Below are 20,789 nucleotides of genomic sequence, written 5' to 3'. Positions count from 1 at the left end.
AGCTGAAATCGATGTACATATGCCTAAATGAACAAATCATTGCTGAGTCCTATTTTTCACATGGACGCTTCCCCATTTGCGTATACTTGACACATTAAAAATCTATGTAAATTACGGTGCCAATTATCGAATAATGATTAAATTGCGGACAAGGAAAGAAAGTTAAGAAACCCAATTAATGTAACATATATAGCGTTAATAACGACAGGAAAATAAATTTTGAAAAGTTTTACATATATACCATTCATTTCACTTACATAGTGATGGCAAATAAATTCGTCTCCATGGGTATTGTCCGAACCCGTCTCCGTTTTGACGGGAAATCCCCGCATTGACTGGGTATGAGTATGGGTATGGGGAATCCCCGACTTTTTCAGTTGGGTATGGGGATGTACATATCCCCGCCATAATACCCGTCCCCGCCATATCTCTATTTTCGTTTAAATTATTAAAATATCTACAATTAATTAAGTAACTATATATATATATATATATATATATATATATTCTATTTTTTATTTCTTTTAATTATTTGGTTTGTCATGAAACTTATTCACATTTCCAAAATAATTTTTATCTTAACATAACCTTTATGTAATTATGTTAAAATGATGTATATTAATTAAAAAAAAATTATGCTCATAATATTTCTATTACTTTTTTAATATGTTTATTTATTATATATTTTCCTTTCACATGAGAATGTTTATACTCTCAATTTAAGGTAATATAAAAAAAATTCTTTACTTATTATTATTATTATTATTATTATTAATTTTTGTTTAATTTGAATAACCCTTTTGTTTCATTAAAATAATTTTCGTTATTTTTCAACCACTGAGTATATATGTTGATATTTGAAAAGTTTTCTTAGTTCTCTAAGATATTTTTCATCTTATCATACCTTAATTATACATTTGATTTCCTTTGTGCAATTTCTTTCTATAGTCTCTAAAATTATTTCTAAAACACACATTTGTTAGTTTTTTAATATTTTTATTTATTGTTTATTATTTTCATCATGTAGAATAATATTTCGATATATTCTATCTAATTATTTTTTATTTTATAACTCATTATTAATCATACTGTAATTTTTTCACTTTAAATTATGTTTGAAGTGGTTAAAATTATATATATATATATATATATATATATATATATAATGATATTTAGGAATAGTATATGATAATTCACTATAAGAAAAGCATGAAATAGTGACTGATTTAGTCATTAACCCATATCAATCACTATTTTTCGTCATTGATGGTAGTAGTTGATTTTTTGTCTGAATTAATAATTAAATTATTGACCGATTCAATGATCGAATCGGTACTTGATTTAGTGACCAATTTAATTACTAATTTATTTGTAATTTGATGACAACTTTTTTTGTCACTAATGATATTTCTATTTAATTTTAACCACTTCAAACATAATTTAATAATTAGTTCTCTAAGGTATTTTTCATCTTATCACATCTTAATTATACATTTGATTTCCTTTATGCGATTTCTTTCAATAGTCTCTCAAATTATTTCTAAAACACACATTTGTTAGTTTTTTAATATTTTTATTTATTGTTTATTTTCATCATGTAGAATAATATTTCGATATATTCTATCTAATTATTTTTATTTTATAACTCATTATTAATCATACTGTAATTTTTTCACTTCAAATTATGTTTGAAGTGGTTAAAATTATATATATATATATATATATATATATATATATATATATATATATATATATATATATATAATGATATTTAGGAATAGTATATGATAATTCACTACAAGAAAAACATGAAATAGTGACTAATTTATTCATTAACCCATATCAGTCACTATTTTTCGTCATTGGTGGTAGTAGTTGATTTATTGTCTGAATTAGTGATTAAATTAGTGACTTATTCAATGATCGAATCGGTACTTGATTTAGTAACCAATTTAATTACTAATTTATTTGTAATTTGATGACAATTTTTTTGGTCACTAATGATATTTCTATTTAATTTTAACCACTTCAAACATAATTTAATAATTAGTTCTCTAAGGTATTTTTCATCTTATCGTATCTTAATTATACATTTGATTTCTTTTGTGCGATTTCTTTCAATAGTCTCTCAAATTATTTCATAAACACACATTTGTTAGTTTTTTAATATTTTTATTTATTGTTTATTTTCATCATGTAGAATAATATTTCGATATATTATATCTAATTATTTGTTATTTTATAACTCATTATTAATCATACTGTAATTTTTTCACTTTAATTGTATAAATAACTTTTATTTACTGCAATATAAAAATTTAATGTAATTGCTATGAATATTTTTTTGTCACTATCCAACATATATTGAAGTTCAAAAGATACAAAATCTATGTCAAAATTTTATTATTATATTTATTATTTGTTCTTTGTGTCATTTTGATCAAGTGACGTATTATAACTTTTATTAGTGTATAAAAAAGAGATTCATTAGAATTTAAATAATTGAAGTAAACAAACATTTAAAATATATTTTAATTTGAATATTTGTTTTCCTTTTATATTTTTTTGAAATATTTTTTAATTTTATCAACTAAGTTCATCAATGTTGTAGTTTACAAATTTAATAAATGTTTTGGTTCTCATAAAATTTTATTTGGTATTCTAATTTAAAATGTAGACAATTATAATTTCTTTTAAAGTATTTGATATGGAAGAAACAATCATCCTCCTAATATTAATTTATGTTTTCTTTACCGTAATTTTTTTTCTTTTATAAAAATTAATATTAGTTAGAACACGGGTACGAGTATGGGTACGAGATTATATCCGTTACCCGGTGGGGATGGGGATGAGACAAAAGTTTGATACCCGTTGGATTTGGGAATGGGGATGGGGATGAATTTTTGATGCGGGAATGGGTATGGGATAACGAAACCCGTCCCCGCCCCGCCCCGTTGCCATCCCTACACTTACACTCTTCTCATACCTAATAAAAAAGTGATATTTTTAATTTTTAATTGGTTTATTCTAAATTATTTATATTTAAAAATAAAAATATTATTTTATTGTCGTCGGATGAGTATCATTACCATTAATGTTTGTCCTCGTGGTGGTTGTTTTCTGCGTACGTTCTCCTGAGTAGCGAGTAGAAGTTGATAAAATGAGCTGTTTTCTCTTGATGGATACATAACGTTAAACATTTTCACTACAGTGTACATGTCTTAATAATGCTCATGCTTCTTTCCTCGCTATGTGCAAAAGAAACCTCTTGAAACCTAACCATTTGCCACACATTTTTATAAGAAAACGATTAAACAACCTTAATGCTGACACATATGGGCCATGTTCGAGCATGGAAAATCAGCTCATGGCCCGACAAGGCCATTCCCATTTATGATTGATTTTGGTGAATTAATGAATTAGATTCCTTGTTCTAAGAAGGGCAATAAAAGAAAGCATTTAATACCGTTTTCAGAACTTCTTCATCATTACTTCCTCAACAAATTTCACACACTGGTTATTAATTAATTAATAAAAAATTAAAAATTTACCATTGGGTTACTAAATTGAATGTACTAATATCTTTGGCAGATGAAACCGAAGGGTTGGTGATTGACAAAGTACAAGAATGAAGATTCTATTCAAGTTTTCCGTAAACATTTAAAAAAAAAGAAGTAATATCATAATATATTTTAAATAATGTATGAACTTGCATGAATTTTTAATTTACAAAAAAAATATCATTTCCCAATGTTTCTTTGAAGTTCAGGTTACCAAGACGTCTTTTAATGACGAAATATTTCAAACTCTCAAATGAATAATAGTTCAGATGTAGTTTTTGATGATAATGATGTTAGGGACATAGAGTTGAAACATTAATCTAACTCCTTTCACATTCGACTAAGAATTTGTTTCAGTACATCCCATAATTTTCCATTACTTAAAAATCAAGTAAAAATAATTCAAATATCTTCCTCTTTCGATCTTTTGAAGACAAAGTCGTAAAGAAGTTTTACGTTGTAAAGCGAATAATTTTTCAAAGGTATTATTAACTATGAGAATATTATCTCAATGGACCGAAACACATTCATTAATATCATTTTTTTATATTGAAACTTTGGTACATCAAATGAATATAATAAGTTTAAGCCATTATCCAGGAATCTGTGTTTCAAGGTTTAGTCAAAGGAAAAGAAAAAAGATATAACTGGCATAAAAAGGGAAACTTAGGGCACACCCATATTTGCACACTCTTTGCATTTATGTACAGTAAACGGCAATGTAGTTCAATATCTCGGGTGTTACATGGATTTTATAACTATATAGATCACAAACAAAAATGACACTGTTGTTTCATTGGGAGGTGTGGTTCTCTGAATTTAATTATTGATGGGTCAAAAACAAGGGAAGTGAGATGAGGAGTCACTGAAACATGCAGCTTTCACCGCTTCATAGCTATTGTGTCACATGCATTGCCCATACATATGGAGGATGTAGCACACTTCTACCGCATTAATTACATATGTTTGAAGTAGGGTCTCTCATTACCAAATTTAAGATACAATAATAAATATATCCCGTGCATAAATTACATATGTTTGAAGTAGGGTCTCTCATTACCAAATTTAAGATACAATAATAAATATATCCCGTGCATATTATGGTCTCTGCATGATTCTGATGCTATCTCATGCTCTATTCACATGGAATTCAGGTCACATCTGCATTTGCGTTAACTTTTATGCACCTTTTACCGTCTTTATTTTAGCAAAAAAAAATTTAACGTTAATTTATGTGTGAAGGTAGTGTTTCATATTAAGCGAGAAAAACAAAGAAGCATAGAAGAAAGTCATAAATTTGTTCTTTAAGGTTTAAGATAGAAGTAGTTGTTGGATTATAACACTAGTGCATTTATGATATTCTACTTCGGCTATTATGCCTCGGTTCCCCAAAAAACGAGACATATCAAAATGCGGTGGCATTTTTGAAATTTTAACGAACTTTTATGCCTCGGTTCAAATAATAACCGCTGCATAAAAGCTTATATGCCTCAGTTCATATCCACCCGAGGCATAAAGCCTGAAAAATAATTTCAAAACTCCCGCTCTTTTCATGTTTTAAAATTGAACGTTGCAGATTATGTCTTGATTTTTAAATACCTGAGGCATAAAGGGCTTATGACCTCAGTTGTCTACTACCCGAGGCATATAAGTTAATTAATTTCAAAAAATAAAAACTATTTTAATTAAATTGCAGTAGGTTTATGCCTCGGTTGTAATTAAACCGAGGCAGAAGGTAGTATATGCCTCGGTTGTAATTGAACCGAGGCAGAAGGTGGTATATGCCTCGGTTGTAATTGAACCGAGGTAGAAACGTTTATTTAGGGTTCAAAATTGGGACAGATCTTCTTCTTCCTCGCGTGATTTTCTTTTTCGTTGAGAGAAAGAAGAACCCTCCTCTGCGCGCACTGTTCCCGCTGCATCCGCATCCACTCCCACCGTCGTTCCCGCCACTGTAAGATTGTATGTCCACCGCCTCTGCCACCGCTATTATTGTTGTTGGATGAGGGAGGTCGCGAACTGCACCTGGAAAGCACCACTGGTTCATGGTTTTTTTATTCTTTTTTCTGTATTTTTTTATATTTTGGATGAGTTGGTTATGGTGCGCTACATGCCTCCTGTGGGTTAGGGTTTCGAACGTTGATGTGTGTGTCGAAGTGGCGATTTGGCTCACGGTGGTTCAGTCATGGGTGGTTTCACGATTTCTGTTCATATATGGTGTTGAAGAGAGGTTGTACTACGTCACCGACGGGATGAATGAAGGCATCATAAAGCTATTCCGACGTGTGTGGTGGTCAAAGATGGTGGTGACGACACAGTGGCGACATTTAGGGTTTGAATGGTGGTTAGGGTTTCTGATTTGGGAGAAGGTTGATGATGTGGCACACTATGGTTGGTGCAAATGTGTGTACAAGGATCATGGCTACATGTCATGCTGTTATTGGGTCAGAAAGTAATTTTTTTTTTTAAATTTGCGATGCACATTAGGCCTCGGTTCTCTCCAGAACCGAGGCAGTAACCCTTGCATATGCCTCGGTTCATAACCGAGGCATAAACATATCCTTTTTTACCTCGCCAGCATATGCCTCGGGTGTAAAACCGAAACCAAAAGGTCAAAATAACCGCGGCATAATCTCTTTCTTGCACTAGTGTAAAATAATACATCTTGAAAAGTATAATATTATTATTTAATATAGGTAATAGAGTGGGTGATAATTGTTAAGGTGATGTTTGAACCTACTTATATACTATAAACTTATCTTATCTCTACTCAATGTGAGAATTGCAACACATTCTGCTCACATTGAGGTATATACATCTCAAGTGTAGGATTAAACATTAATGATGACCTGATAGTGGGTGACATGATAGGCCCAACAAACAACAAATATCGCTAGAAATTCTCAAATTCATAGCTTTGATACCGTGTTAAGAAATGGACTTTAAATCTAACTAAAACTTACAAAACAAACTTGTAAGGTGAGGTTTTCATCCACTAATATATATATATATATATATATATATATATATATATATATTATAAACTCACTTTATCTCTACTCGATATGGAATCTCCAACAATCATCTATATAATGGACTTAAAGTCTATGGTAATTAGATGCCTCAAACAAAAACACGTTAAGCTTATTTGACTTTTTTTCTATATCTTATAGTAGAATGTTGTGAGATTTGATTTAAATTTTTGCTTTGGAGATTGTGAGTGTATTTGGGGCCAAAGAGCATGGAAGAGTAACATATATGTCGTAAAAGCTTTCACATTGTGTTATTCTCTGGTTGTCATTAAACAAGGATCGTGGTTTTTTCTCCGATTTTGTAGTTTCCACGTATATTCTTGTGTTGATTACTTTTGTCTTATTTCTCTATAAGTTTTCTAATTCTTCATGATATCTTTTGCCATCAGAGTGGTATCAAAACTTATAGTTCAATAGTATATTCTTAGTGTATTATACTAGATAGATAGGACCGATGAGACCACCAACTTAGAGTACCCAGCTCAATCCGCCAACCTATAATCTTGCTTGATACATATCATTGGTCAGTTACATAGAAAAACAATACATACGTAGCGACTAAAGTAATATACTAGTAGGGGCCGCCTACTCTAAACTTAGGAAATAATAGCCATCGTTTCATAGGCCTAACCACTTACGTCTTGATCAAGCCCACACAAGCCCAAAGAAGACCTAGTGAGCCCAATAAAGGCCCATCCCATAAGCCAAGAAATCTATGATTAATATTCTATAAATACTGGTGGACCCCAACGATTAAAGGTACGTAATTCATTAATATTGAAATTTAAGATTTGACTTTAAGAGATTTCGTTGTTTTTGCAAGCAACTTCCCAAATGTCCCATCCAGCAGCTGGATACGACATGCCCCGCAAAATCGCTGAGTAGCCCTTTGAGAGGTTCGAAGATTGGGTAAGGCAAGATTTATGTCCCATGATAATTTGTTATTATTCTATAGGAATACTTAGTTTTCTCTATGGTTGCAAGTTAATTTGTTCTTCCACAACAAAAAATATTAAGTCCTTGTAGTTGGAGAATCATCCTTGATTGTTAAAGTTTTAGTAACATGTGTAAGTGTTGTCAAATGTGACAGAGAAAATTGAATTCTTCATGACATTTGACTTGAGTTAGCATTGTGCAATCTAAATTGTACAAGCACATTTTTGACTTGAGTTTGCCACAAGCCAAAGTTGATCCTTCCATTGAATTTCTCTATGTCACATTTGCCAACACTTACAAATGTCATTGAAACTTCAACAACCAAGAATGATTCTCCAAGCCCAAGGAATTAATATTTTTCGGTGTGGAAGATCAAACTAAGTTGCAACCATAGAGCATACAATGAATATCCTACTGAACTATAAGTTTTGATACCACTAATGAAAGAAGCACAAACATTGACAAGTACTGATGTAGATGTGTGGTGATTATATACGGGCATTGACTAATATTGATGCAAGGTGTGTGGTGCTTATACATGGTCATTGGTTATCATTAATGCATGTGTGTAGTGAAGGAAAATTGTAGGAATGGTTTAACTCAAATAAAGAGTATGAATGATTGTTGGTGTAGACAATGAAGATAAAAGGAATATGTTTTTATTTTAATCATGGTGGAGATTGTTTGGTTAATGAAAATAATTCATCTTAGCAAGTCCCACATCAGCTAGGATACGTAATGGAGTGTGATAGTAGTTATATAATGGACTTAATCCCTAGTTGTCATTAGACCACGATTGTGGTTTTTTCTCCAATTTTGGAGTTTTCATGTTATATTCTTGTGTTGATTATTTTATTTTATTTCTATACTAATAAGGTAATTCACGATAATAAAGACGCTGGTGTTCTTCCATACAATAGTATTAGATTTTGTACTTTATATGACCACTTCACTCTCGGACTCGGTAATAATTGCCTTTAGCCAAATACTTGTCCCACTGAACTGACATCTATCCAACCCTCTCTTGTCTAACTAAGGCAACAATGTATTAAGTAATTAGACCCATATGTAATTTGGCCTACGAGATAATTGGGCCCACATGTAATTTGGTCCCATGGATAAGGAAAGTGTCTTAAGTAATTAGACCTCTTGGTTTAGTACCTAGAGATTGAAGTTCAGTAATGCTTTTGGACTTTCTGCAAAGTATATTTGGTTCATAAAAAAGACAAAAAAATTAAGAACTCAAATTGAATCTTCAAAATATTTTTTCAATTTTTTTCTGTAATATTTTTTTATGACTCCTTACTAGAATGTAAGACTTGTAAGACCCGAGAAAATTAAATAATTAATTAAATAATTATTTAATAAATGCGGGTAATAAGAGACTTTATGGCATTTAATACAAATGTTTGTGACGTGGAAAAATAATAGCTCAAATGGTTGAGAGTACTTTAGTTGTGTGAGAGGACTTGGGTTCGAGTGATATGTATGCTAATTGTATGTTTTTCTTAAATGGTGAATTTTTTGTTATACATTGAATGGGATTAGTGATAATGTAATTCTAAGATTAGAGGAATTATCACGAAACATGATTGGTTGAATTGGTGATGCATTTGCTTTGTGATTGAATGGTTGTGTGTTCAAACCTTACTCAAAACGAAATTCACCCCTTTACTTTTACTAATATAATTGTGGTCTGAATGTGAAAGGGTGGAAAACCCTAGAGGCAATGGGCAGCCAAGCGAGTTGGGAAAAACAACCCATAATGGTCTATGAAAAGCAATTATAGACATTAAAAAGGGCATTTTCGTTTTTTTTCATTAACCACAAATAGGGATCATTAAAAAGGAAAAATAAAGCAATTAGAAGGGTTTTTGAGACTGAAAACTGAGAGAGTGGTGAGGAGCACGAGTTCTGAGTGGAAAGGGGGTTTTACAGAAAACTTGTGTGTGCCTTAAACGTGTGAGAGCTGAATTGTGGTGAGTAGCAAAAAAGGGAGGCTATAAGAATCTTAAAACAAGGAATTTCCAGGTAAGGGGAGCTATTTTCGTGTATTAGGTTATGTGTATGATTAAGAGTTCTATTCTCATAATTTTATGCTTGCTTGCCATGAATTCTCGTGCCTATATGTTGTGAATTGGAAAGATTGTTATTGGGATGTTTGTTGAACAATACCTTATACCCTAGTATGAATATGATAAAGGTATTATTTGTGTTGTATGATATGTTATATTCAATCTCAAAAATGGTGGTCAAATTGGGTCTAAATAATGTCCATATGACTTGTGAATTATTTTGGATTTCTTGATAATGGTTGAATGTGGTTTGGGTATGGTTTTTCTAGTGTTTTTATGCGTAAATAGAGTAGACGTATGCTATTTTCGCTCATGCGAGTGAGGCTTGCCTAGGCGAAAATAGCAGAGACTCAACTCTGATACTGCTCGAGTGTCTTGCTCAAGCGGAGAGCCTAGGTTTTGGGCGACAGACTAGCTCGCTCAAGCGAGAGTTACTCGCCTAAGCGAGAAATCGTGAAGTTTTGTGTGGTGATGTCGATTCGCCGCCTAGGCGAGGGAAGAATGTTCTGGGCGAGATGTATTCACGCCTAAGCGAGAAAGGTCTCGCCTAAGTGAGAATTCGTACACTGTCACTGTCACCTGCTTGCCCAAGCGAGAGAGCCTAGCTTAAGCGAGTCAGGCTTGATCGCTTGAGCTAAAGCTTCTAGCCTAAGCGAGATTTGTGGTTTGTGGGTGTGGTTTTGATGCATTGGATGTGAACTTGGGCCAGGAGGTGTTGTGCATGAGCTGGTAGGTTCATGGATGGTGGTGAACACTTGATGATATGGGTGGGGAGGTTCATATCCAGTTACTCTCGTGTGAGGATACGAGCGAGGTAGGTTTGTATGGTTCGGCTCACACTTGAGAGATGTTACGTGTGGGGAGGTACGTAGCTGGTGGATCATGTATGTTGGACTATAGGCGGGTAGGTCCGTAGAGTAGGACTACGAGCAAGGAGGTTCATAGAAGCAGGACCATGAGCGGGCAGGTTCGTGTGAGCATCATAAATCCTAAGTCCAAGGCTAACTGTGCTATATGAATTGAAGGTTGGAAAACCTTGGGGAATTAGGAACTTGGCCAAGAACTAACTAAAATAGAACAAATGGGTGTATTGTTGTTATTTCTGATATATTATATGTTATTTAATCATTTATAAGCTCACCCTTTCTGTTTGTGCTTGGCGATGATCGTGTAATTCTTTACACGAGAGCAATTGATGATACAGGTGATGTTGTTGTCACAACCGAAATCGCAACGAGACGACGAACCAAAATAATTAAATTTGAAAAAAAAAGAGTTTGGAGTCGCCATCATAGTTATTATAGGAAACTATGGAAACCCATAAAAAAGAGCAAGGTCTGCGAAAAACCAGATTTTGGGTCCAGGAGTCGGTTACGTGTGGGGAAGGTATTAGCACCCCACAACGTTTGTCCTAAGACGGTACCTTTAATTATATGTGCAAAAGTTATGTGGTTTTTTCAAAATATTTAATTTTCCCCAAAAATATTGATAAAAGAATGTACAAAAAAACAAAAAAAAAAAACTATTTTTTTGATTTTTTGGGCCTGACGAGGATTAATCCTCACTCCTACGTATCTTCATGTGAATGGAGAATCAAGGTTACATAGTTCTTTTTGAAAAATCTATTTGGAAAATTATTTGAAAATGATTTAATTTGTTTTATAATTTTGAAAATATTCTTATTTAAATTTTAGTATTATTTAAATTATTTTAATCATTTATAAATTTTTAATATTTTTTTTAAAGTTACTTTAGAGTTGTTGTGGATGTCATTGTGACATGAGCAACCAAATAGATATAAAAGAGTAAACAAAGAAAGTTATATTTTACTTTTAGATCATCTGTACATTTGTTTAGAAAAACCAAAAGTCTAAATTGGATATCATGCGACGCGAGCGGTTGGGCAGACAATAAAGAAAGGGGAAAAAATGTTTTTTATGATTAAAAAAAAGAATGAAAATTGAAAAAAAAAACTAAATCAAAGGCTGAAAGAATTGAGAATGACGTACCTTAAAAAATTTTCAATATCTCCTCACCTTTTCTCTTTTTATTTTCTTCCTTTTCTAATTTGTGTTTATTTTTTCAATAGAGATAAAGATGAGAGGTGCCTATGTGGGTGGTAATGAGAGGAAGAGAGAATGTAGAGAATGTTTTCTACTTTTTTTTTCTACCTCCTTCAATATGTTTTTTTAAGAGAGATCGAAAAGGAGGTGTCAATGTGGAAGTGGTGATGGGAAAGAATTAGAGAAGTGTAGAGAATTTTTCTCTTTTTTTTTGTCCTGACAGAGTGCGTATTTATACTCTCGCCTTGCAATATCAATGCAATCTCAGCCTTAATTGTAACGAACAATATAAGGAAGAAATTGGTCATGATAGTAGCAAATTATGAGTATGAAATCGCAGCAAATCAGAGCACAAAATCAATCATCATCAATAACAAATCTCATAGCACAAAATTAATCCCAATTAATATTGATTCTTACCATTTGAAGAGATATTGCTTCTAATTATTATTATATAATTAATTTCTCTATCAGGAACAAAGGTAGAAAATATTTGAGTTATAAGGCTCATGAAAATTAATAACAAATTGGGCTCTTCCTCCTTTTTTTTCTTCTTTTTTTTTTCTTTTTTTTTTTAAATTAAAGTTTGAAAATCTTTGAAGAAAATAATCTTTCACATTTTTTTTTTATTTTTTTTTGAAAATAAATTTATTTACCCGGACGAAATTGGGTGTTGACAAATGCCCCTCTTTACTTAGATTTTACTAGATAATATGAAAATTTGATTTTTTCATATTATCGTAATAAAAGATAAGTAAAGATAAAAACACTAATTTCGTTCGGGTTTCAAAAGAAGACAAATTTGAAGATAGACTTGACCATTCAAAAGGAGATGGTCTGTATCTGAAAGGAACTAGGTGACCATTAACAAGTAGAGGGTCCCAATTCGACACACCTTTTTTTTTTTACTTTTTGAAATACAAAAAGACCAATACCGAGGAGAGTGACTATATCTAAAGGATTCAACGACCATTACCAGGTAGAGGGTCCCAATCCGAAAAACAAAATTCTTTTTGTATTTTGACTTTTTGAAAAAAACGATTAGACCAATCCTGAGGAGAGGGTCTATATATAAAGGATTCAACAACCATTACCATGTAGACGGTCCCAATCTGAAAAACCAAATTCTTTTTGTATTTTGACTTTTTGAAACAAAGATTAAACCAATCCTGAGGAGAGGGTCTATATCTAATAAAAACGATGACCATTACTATGTAGAGGGTCATCATCTGAGAAAAGAAATCACTGATCATTGCCTTGTAGAGGGTCTTGATTTAAAGAGATTGATGACCATTGCCTCGTAGAGGGTCTTTACGTAAGGAGATCGATGACCATTGCTTCGTAGAGGGCCTCGATGTGACATAAGAAATCAATGACCATTGCCTTCTAGAGGATCTTGATGTAAAGAGATCGATGACCATTGCCTCGTAGAGGGCCTCGATGTGACATAAGAAATCAATGACCATTGCCTTTTAGAGGGTCTTGATGTGAAGAGATCGATGACCATTACCTTACAGAGGGCCTCAGTGTGACAAAAGAAATCAATGACCATTGCCTTGCATAGGGTCTTGATGTATAAAAGGAGAACCTGAATTTTGCTTTTGAATTGTCAACAAACACCAAGTGAATGCCTAACGTTTTTGAGACTTAAACAAAAAATATCATTGCTGACTTTTTCTTTTTTTGAAATGATTTTCAATGATTTTGTGGAGTATGATGGATGATTTGATGATGCATGAAATGTTATGATTTTCTTTTTGAAACTATATGATATGCTTGCATGGATGCGTGAATGCATGAGTGGAATTTGCTCTTTTTTTTTTTCATTTTTTCATAAATCTAAGAAATGTTGGAGGAGTTATGCATATGCACATGTTATGAATCATTGATGATGTATGACATGCTATGATTTTCTTTTTAAACCTAGATGATGATGCATGCATGGATGCATGGATGGATGGGTGAAATTTGCTTTATTCAAAAAGATGAATTACTCATGTATGCATAACTTGGTACGATGTATGAATTTTTCTTTTGCATTTTTTTGAAAATAATTTCAAATTTTTTCCCATTTCATTGTTATTTCTAATTCATAGAATCATTCTACTTTGATTTTTTTCTACTTTTCCAAACCATTTCTTTGATCTAAGGTTGGACTATGTAAGGTTGGTCAAGGTTTAGGCTTAGAGCGGAGGATACTGTATGAGCAAAAATGGAATTTAATGAAGAATGAATTGAAAGGGGACAACCCAAATTTAACCAGATTTCTTGATTGCCTGTGTTTAAAAGAAAATCTCTAAACACACTTTTCAATCCTTTTTTTTATATAATTCTTTTTAGAACAAACCTGTTAGAAAATCAAAATTTTTCTCTAAATTAAAACCTTCGAAAGACAACAATCAATCTTTGATCTGTGTGGACTTTATTAGGCTTGTATCGTGGCTAAGGCCAGGGGTATGGAAGTATATATTAGTAAAGGTCCAAAAAGTGATGTGAGGGTTGTTTCGAAAAGGATATTTGAATAATGTTTCATTCAAAATTTGTTTGACTTCTTTTTGTTCACCTTTTTTTATATCTTTCTTGATATGACCAATAATATTTCTTTTTTTTCGATATTTTTGTATTGGTGAACTACTAGTCAGATGAAACAAATGCAAACATTATGTCAACCCTTAGTAGGAGGGTGAACCTTATTTAGGGTAATTTGAAAGAAATTGTTTGGAAGGCTCAAATTGGGTAGCAAAGATAATCACTTTTGTTTTTTTTTTTGATAAAGAAACACGGCCACACATCATTTCAAATCATGGTTGTTTTTCTCAACAAAAAATTTAATTTAGAGGAAAATAATTTAGTTCATGTAACAGGATGTCCCTTGTTTTGTTCTTTTTTTTTTCACTTTTTTTTGTCTTATTTTTTGCCTAGACTGTCCTTCAAAGTTGTTAGTCTAGCGAACTTTTCTTCCTTTTGTTTTTCTGTGTGTTCAGAGAATTTATGGTAATCCTTTTTAAGATATGTGTCCCCTTTATGATAATTCTCCATGGAAAAGGAAACAAGGTTTATGGTGGAAGAGAGATAGAAAGGAAGATAGATTTGAGAAATTTCATGTATGCAAGACTATATAATGCTTCAAAAGACATGATAACAAACAAAATTTTATTTCTTTATTCAATCCACTGATTTGACCAAAGAATGTTTTATTATTTTTCATCATTTTTTATAAGAAAGATTCCAAGAATTTAGTGATAAGAGAAGTGGGAAACAATTTGAACTTATTGTAGTGTAAATATTTTTTATTTTTATTTTCTAAATTTATGTTGATGCATGCTATGTGTTTGAATCTTTGGATAACGTATCATGAATGACCACAAAATGGAATGCAATGCATGTTTGTTGTGCCTCACAAGGCACTTATTCACATGATATGCTAATGAAAATGTATGTTTATGGCTAATAATGGTGTGATTGTGATGCGTTTATTATTATATACAAGGAAAGGTGAGCGTAAAGGACGCAAATAGTCTTCCTTTAGTGTCTCTATTTAACATGGGTTTGATGCTTAAAGTTCTAAGGGAAAATATATGTGCTCATAAGGATAGTTCCCTAATACCTAAATATCAAGGTGATGAAGGATTGACCCTAACCAAGGATGGAGGCACATGCTTAAGAAGACTAAGCATGTTTAGAAAGGAAGTTCACTAATCCTTCATCCCTTTCATTTGTGTTTGCTATTTTTGATTCCCTAAGTTGACTTAGTTGAATCAACTTTAGTTGACTTATTGACCTTTGATTAGGTTTGACTTGTTGACTATAGTTGACTTGACTTAAGCCAACATGCCAATCTATGTTTATTTGCTTTGTAGGTTAATTAGGAGTAAGAAAGCAATGTTAGGTGGTGCATGGTGATTGGGGAGCATAAATGATGTGGAGGAGAGAGTAAAGCAAAGGCATAAAGCATAAAGTAAAAGACATAAAACAAGTGTACCTATGTACCTTTGGTCTCCTTTGTTTTTAGCACACTTTGGCCACATTTTGGAGACATATGAGACACATTCTTTGTCTCCTTTTGTGCTAGAACAAAATTAGCCTTGCACACACCATAGTTAGCTCTTTTGTCTCTCTTTTTTGTAACCTTATTTGACCTAGTTTCTAGAGGCTAGGGTTAGGTTTTTGTAGAGACATCCTTAGGTATCTTTTATTTGCTTAGAGGCCCCTAAACTCTTCTATATAAGGGGTGCTCCTAGACATGTAAAAGGGTTGAACATTTTGAAGTAAAAACACTCTTGTGTCTCAACCATTTGTGAGAGTTTCCTCCCTTGGGAGTGAAACTTTGAAGCCTTATCTTGCATAGCAAGTGGCGGCACACATCCACTCATCTTCAAGGTTGCCATGGCTTCTAGCCTAGCCTTGTAGTGGCGTGCTTCTCACATTTTTACCATTTCTTTCCTTTCCATTTTATGTTTTCTTCTTCCTTTAATTGTTCTTGGTTTTCTACAGTTTATGTGCTTTCCATTTCCTTTTTGTTTTGAATCAATCCATTATCTTCTTCTCTTGAGTTTTGTGAAAGGAACCTTCACATCTAGATAGCTTGCTATCTTAATGTCCAATGGGGATTTCACTTAGCTTTCTTAATCAACTCACACCATATCCAATAATCTTAAAAAGGAACAAGATAATCCTTCATCATTTGACCAAGGATGGAGGCACATGCTTAAGAAGACTAAGCATGTTTAGAAAGGAAGTTCACTAATCCTTCATCCCTTTCATTTGTGTTTGTTATTTTTGATTCCCTAAGTTGACTTAGTTGAATCAACTTTAGTTGACTTATTGACCTTTGACTAGGTTTGACTTGTTGACTATAGCTGACTTGACTTAAGCCAACATGCTAATCTATGTTTATTTGCTTTGTAGGTTAATTAGGAGTAAGAAAGCAATGCTAGGTGGTGCATGGTGATTGGGGAGCATAAATGATGTGGAGGAGAGAGTAAAGCAAAGGCATAAAGCATAAAGTAAAAGGCATAAAACAAGTGTACCTATGTACCTTTGGTCTCCTTTGTTTTTAGCCCACTTTGGCCACATTTTGGAGACATATGAGACACATTCTTTGTCCCCTTTTGTGCTAGAACGAAATTAGCCTTGCACACACCATAGTTAGCTCTTTTGTCTCTCTTTTTTGTAACCTTATTTGACCTAGTTTCTAGAGGCTAGGGTTAGGTTTTTTTAGAGACATCCTTAGGTATCTTTTATTTGCTTAGAGGCCTCTAAAATCTTCGATATAAGGGGTGCTTTCCATTTCCTTTTTGTTTTGAATCAATCCATTATCTTCTTCTCTTGACTTTTGTGAAAGGAACCTTCACATCTAGATAGCTTGCTATCTTAATGTCCAGTGGGGATTTCACTTAGCTTTCTTAATCAACTCACACCATATTCAATAATCTTAAAAAGGAACAAGATAATCCTTCATCACAAGGTCATTAGAGTTATGACCCACTTCATGGCATTTCCCACGATAGATGGTAAACAACAAGAAGTGGAAGTACCAGTGAAGCAAACAAACTCTAGCTGGGGTTCTCACAATGACAACTTGGAAAGTACATCCACTATGACACTGCTACACAATCCCCTCTAATTCTAAGCAACTCAGACCCGGGTATAGGGTCCCACTCATGTAATGAATAAAATGTGTGTGTGAAGGGAGAACACAATGTATACCTAAACCCACACCTGGCAATTATTCCAAATACAAAAATAAAGAAGAATATACACATACAATTATTCTAAATATAAAAAAAATAAAAAAACACATACCTAAAAAAATGAGAAAGAAAAAATATGAAGAAAAACCACATCAATTTTGCACATCCAAATAAATGGTCTGACTCTCTAGCATCCCCAGTGGAGTCGTCATCTGTCACAATCGAAATCACGACGGGTCGACGAACCAAAATAATTAAATTTGAAAAAAAAACAGAGTTTGGAGTCACCACCATAGTTATTATAGGAAACTATGGAAAACCATAAAAAAGAGCAAGGTCTGCGAAAAACCAAATTTTAGGTCCGGGAGTCGGTTACGTGTGGGGAAGGTATTAGCACCCCACAACGTTCGTCCTAAGATGGTACCTTTAATTAAATGTGTAAAAGTTATGTGGTTTTTTCAAAATATTTAATTTTCCCCAAAAATATTGATAAAAGAATTTACAATAAACAATAAAACTATTATTTTTTTATTTTTTGGGCTCGACAAGGATTAATCCTCGCTCCTACGTATCTCCATGAGAATGGAGAATCAGGGTTACGTAGTTCTTTTTGAAAAATCTATTTGGAAAATTATTTAATTTTTTTTATAATTTTGAAAATCTTTTTATTTAAATTTTAGTATTATTTAAATTATTTTAGAGTAGTTGTGGATGTCATTGTGACGTGAGTAACCAAATAGATATAAAAGAGTAAACAAAGAAAGTTATATTTTATTTTTAGATCATCTGTATATATTTTTAGAAAAAACAAAAGTCTAAATTGGATATCATACTTATCCTGTTGCACTCCTGGGAAAAATTTGAACAATTTCAAAACTTTTTTTTTTCCGAGGTTTTTTTTTATTTCATATTTTCACTGGATTAAAGGAATGAATACAAATGGAAACAGATCAATCTTCTAGAAATCATGTTGTCATGCACATAGAAATGGAAAGATTCTATTTTTTTCACACATGAGTTAATCTTTTGAGTTTACAAGATAATCAAATATGAAAGAGAAACACTCAAGTTAAATGTATATTTTCTCACCAAAATTTGCTCAAGTGTTTTGGCTTGTGTTTCCACTCAAAATACCCATGCAAGTAAACACTCTCAATGCTTAGCAAGACTCTAATATTCACAGCTTTCAGAAAACATGCATTCAAAAATCATGAGGATTTTTCACAGGTTATAATGGGGCCAAGGCAAAGGTAGGAAATTATTTTATTTTATTTTTTTTTAGGATTTTAGTGCTTTTGAAATAGTAAGGTAGAAAGAATTATGGAGCATAGTTTCAAAAACAATCCCTTTTGTCCTTTTTTTTCCTTCTTTTTTTTATCCTTTGTTGCTCTTTTTCAGACAACAATCATTTTTCATTTCAACACTCTATCAACAATTTTTTCCTTTTGCCATATTTATAACTTTGTGGGAGAAATACTCACCCCCACACTTTATTCCTCAACCAATCTCAACATAATCCACTAGCTCCTTCTTTCTCCCTAAGGTAAGGAAAAACGTGGTCTTTTTCTTTTTAAGGTTTAACAATATGCTCAAAACAAGAAAAAGAGGTTTAAGCTCAAGGGGCTACCAATGGATCAATGTCATGGTTAGCTTATTTGGCCAAGTAGCTAAAAACAAGAAATGCCTTAGTCATATCAAATCATGAATATTCACCTAAGATGCAAAACAATAGAATCACGCTAAACATTTGAGTATCAACAAGACATGAGCAAGTCACACAATAAAAATAGGAATGACACATGGTAGTTCATCCTTACAATAAAGCTCAAAACTCACAAGGTCAAAAACTCTTTCACAAAAGATTTATTCCAGAAACTCTCAAATCAACTCAATTAGTAAATCACAGAAACAATCCATTCATAGCACATGACTTTTATTTTCCCAGAATTATGATCGTTCCAATTAGTGAATCAAATCCAAAAATCCAATGTCAATATGTTTTATTGAAAGCAGAAAAAAATTTTGTTTTTGTTTTGTTTTTGTTTTTTTTTAAATAAAAACAAACAGAAACAAAATTAGAAAAGAAAAAAAAAACAAATAGAAAACAAAATCAGAAAAGGGGGAAATCTCCCCACACCCCACACTTTACCCATGCATTGTCCTCAATGTATTCAATATGTATAAAATGCAAAGAAAAAGTATGAAGGGTACTTACCTCCTCAAGGTGGAAGGTATGACGGAGAAGTCAAGTTCATCCCATCCATCGTCTTATTCAGCATATCTTGATTTTCATTGAATATCCGAAGACGATGCCCATTAACTTTAAAAGTTCTTTTTGAGGATTCTTCCTTGATCTCCACTGCTCCATAAGAGAAGACGTTTGTAACAATGTATGGTCCTTCCCAAGTAGAATGCAACTTACCACTCATGTGACCAAGCTTGGATTTGTATAGTAACACCTTCTGGCCTACCTTGAAATCCTTTCTAGCCACAAGCTTTTGGTCATGGAACTTCTTGGTTTTCTCTTTGTAGAAATTTGAGTTTTCATAGGCTGCAAGCCTAATCTCCTCTAGTTCTTGCAACTGAAGTTTTCGCTCATTCCCTGCTTCTTCTAAATCCATGTTGCATGCTTTCACGGCCCAATAGGCCCGATGTTCAATCTCCACAGGTAGATGACAAGCCTTTCCAAAAACCACCATGAAAGGCGACATACCTATAGGTGCTTTGTAGGCTGTCCTGTGTGCCCAAAGTGCATCATCCAATCTTGTAGCCCCAATCCTTTCGACTAGGCTTCACTACTTTCTCTAGTATTTTTTTAATCTCCCTGTTAGAGATCTCTGCTTGCCCATTAGTTTGGGGGTGATATGGTGTAGCAATGCGATGTGTCACCTGATACTTCTTCAACATGTTCTCAAGTAGCTTATTACAAAAATGAGTCCCCTGGTTACTGATGATGGCTCGTCGTATCCCAAACCTACAGAAAATGTTAGTCCTGACAAAACTCATAACAACTCGAGAATCATTAGTCCTTGTAGCTATGGCTTCCACCCATTTGGAGACATAGTCTACAACAAGCAAAATTTAAGAAAACCCAAAAGAAGGAGGAAAAGGACCCATAAAATCAATACCCCAAATATCAAATACCTCACAATATAGCATGGGTTGTTGAGGCATTTCATCCCTTCTTGTAATGGGTCTGGCTACCTTTTGGCACTACTCACAATTTTCATATACCCTTTGTGCATCTTTAAAGATAGTAGGCCAATATAATCCACAATCCAACACCTTCCTACCTGTTCTTTGTGTGCCATAATGTCCACCAAAAGGAGACGAATGACAAAACTCAAGCACATGAGGTATCTCGATATCTGGAACACACCTCCTTATGACTTGGTCACTACCAATGCACCATAAGATTGGGTCTTCCAAG

Source organism: Vigna unguiculata, chromosome 8 (genome assembly GCF_004118075.2).
Source record: "Vigna unguiculata cultivar IT97K-499-35 chromosome 8, ASM411807v1, whole genome shotgun sequence".
Classification (NCBI taxonomy): Eukaryota; Viridiplantae; Streptophyta; class Magnoliopsida; order Fabales; family Fabaceae; genus Vigna; species Vigna unguiculata.
Note: the sequence above shows the minus strand (reverse complement) of the source record.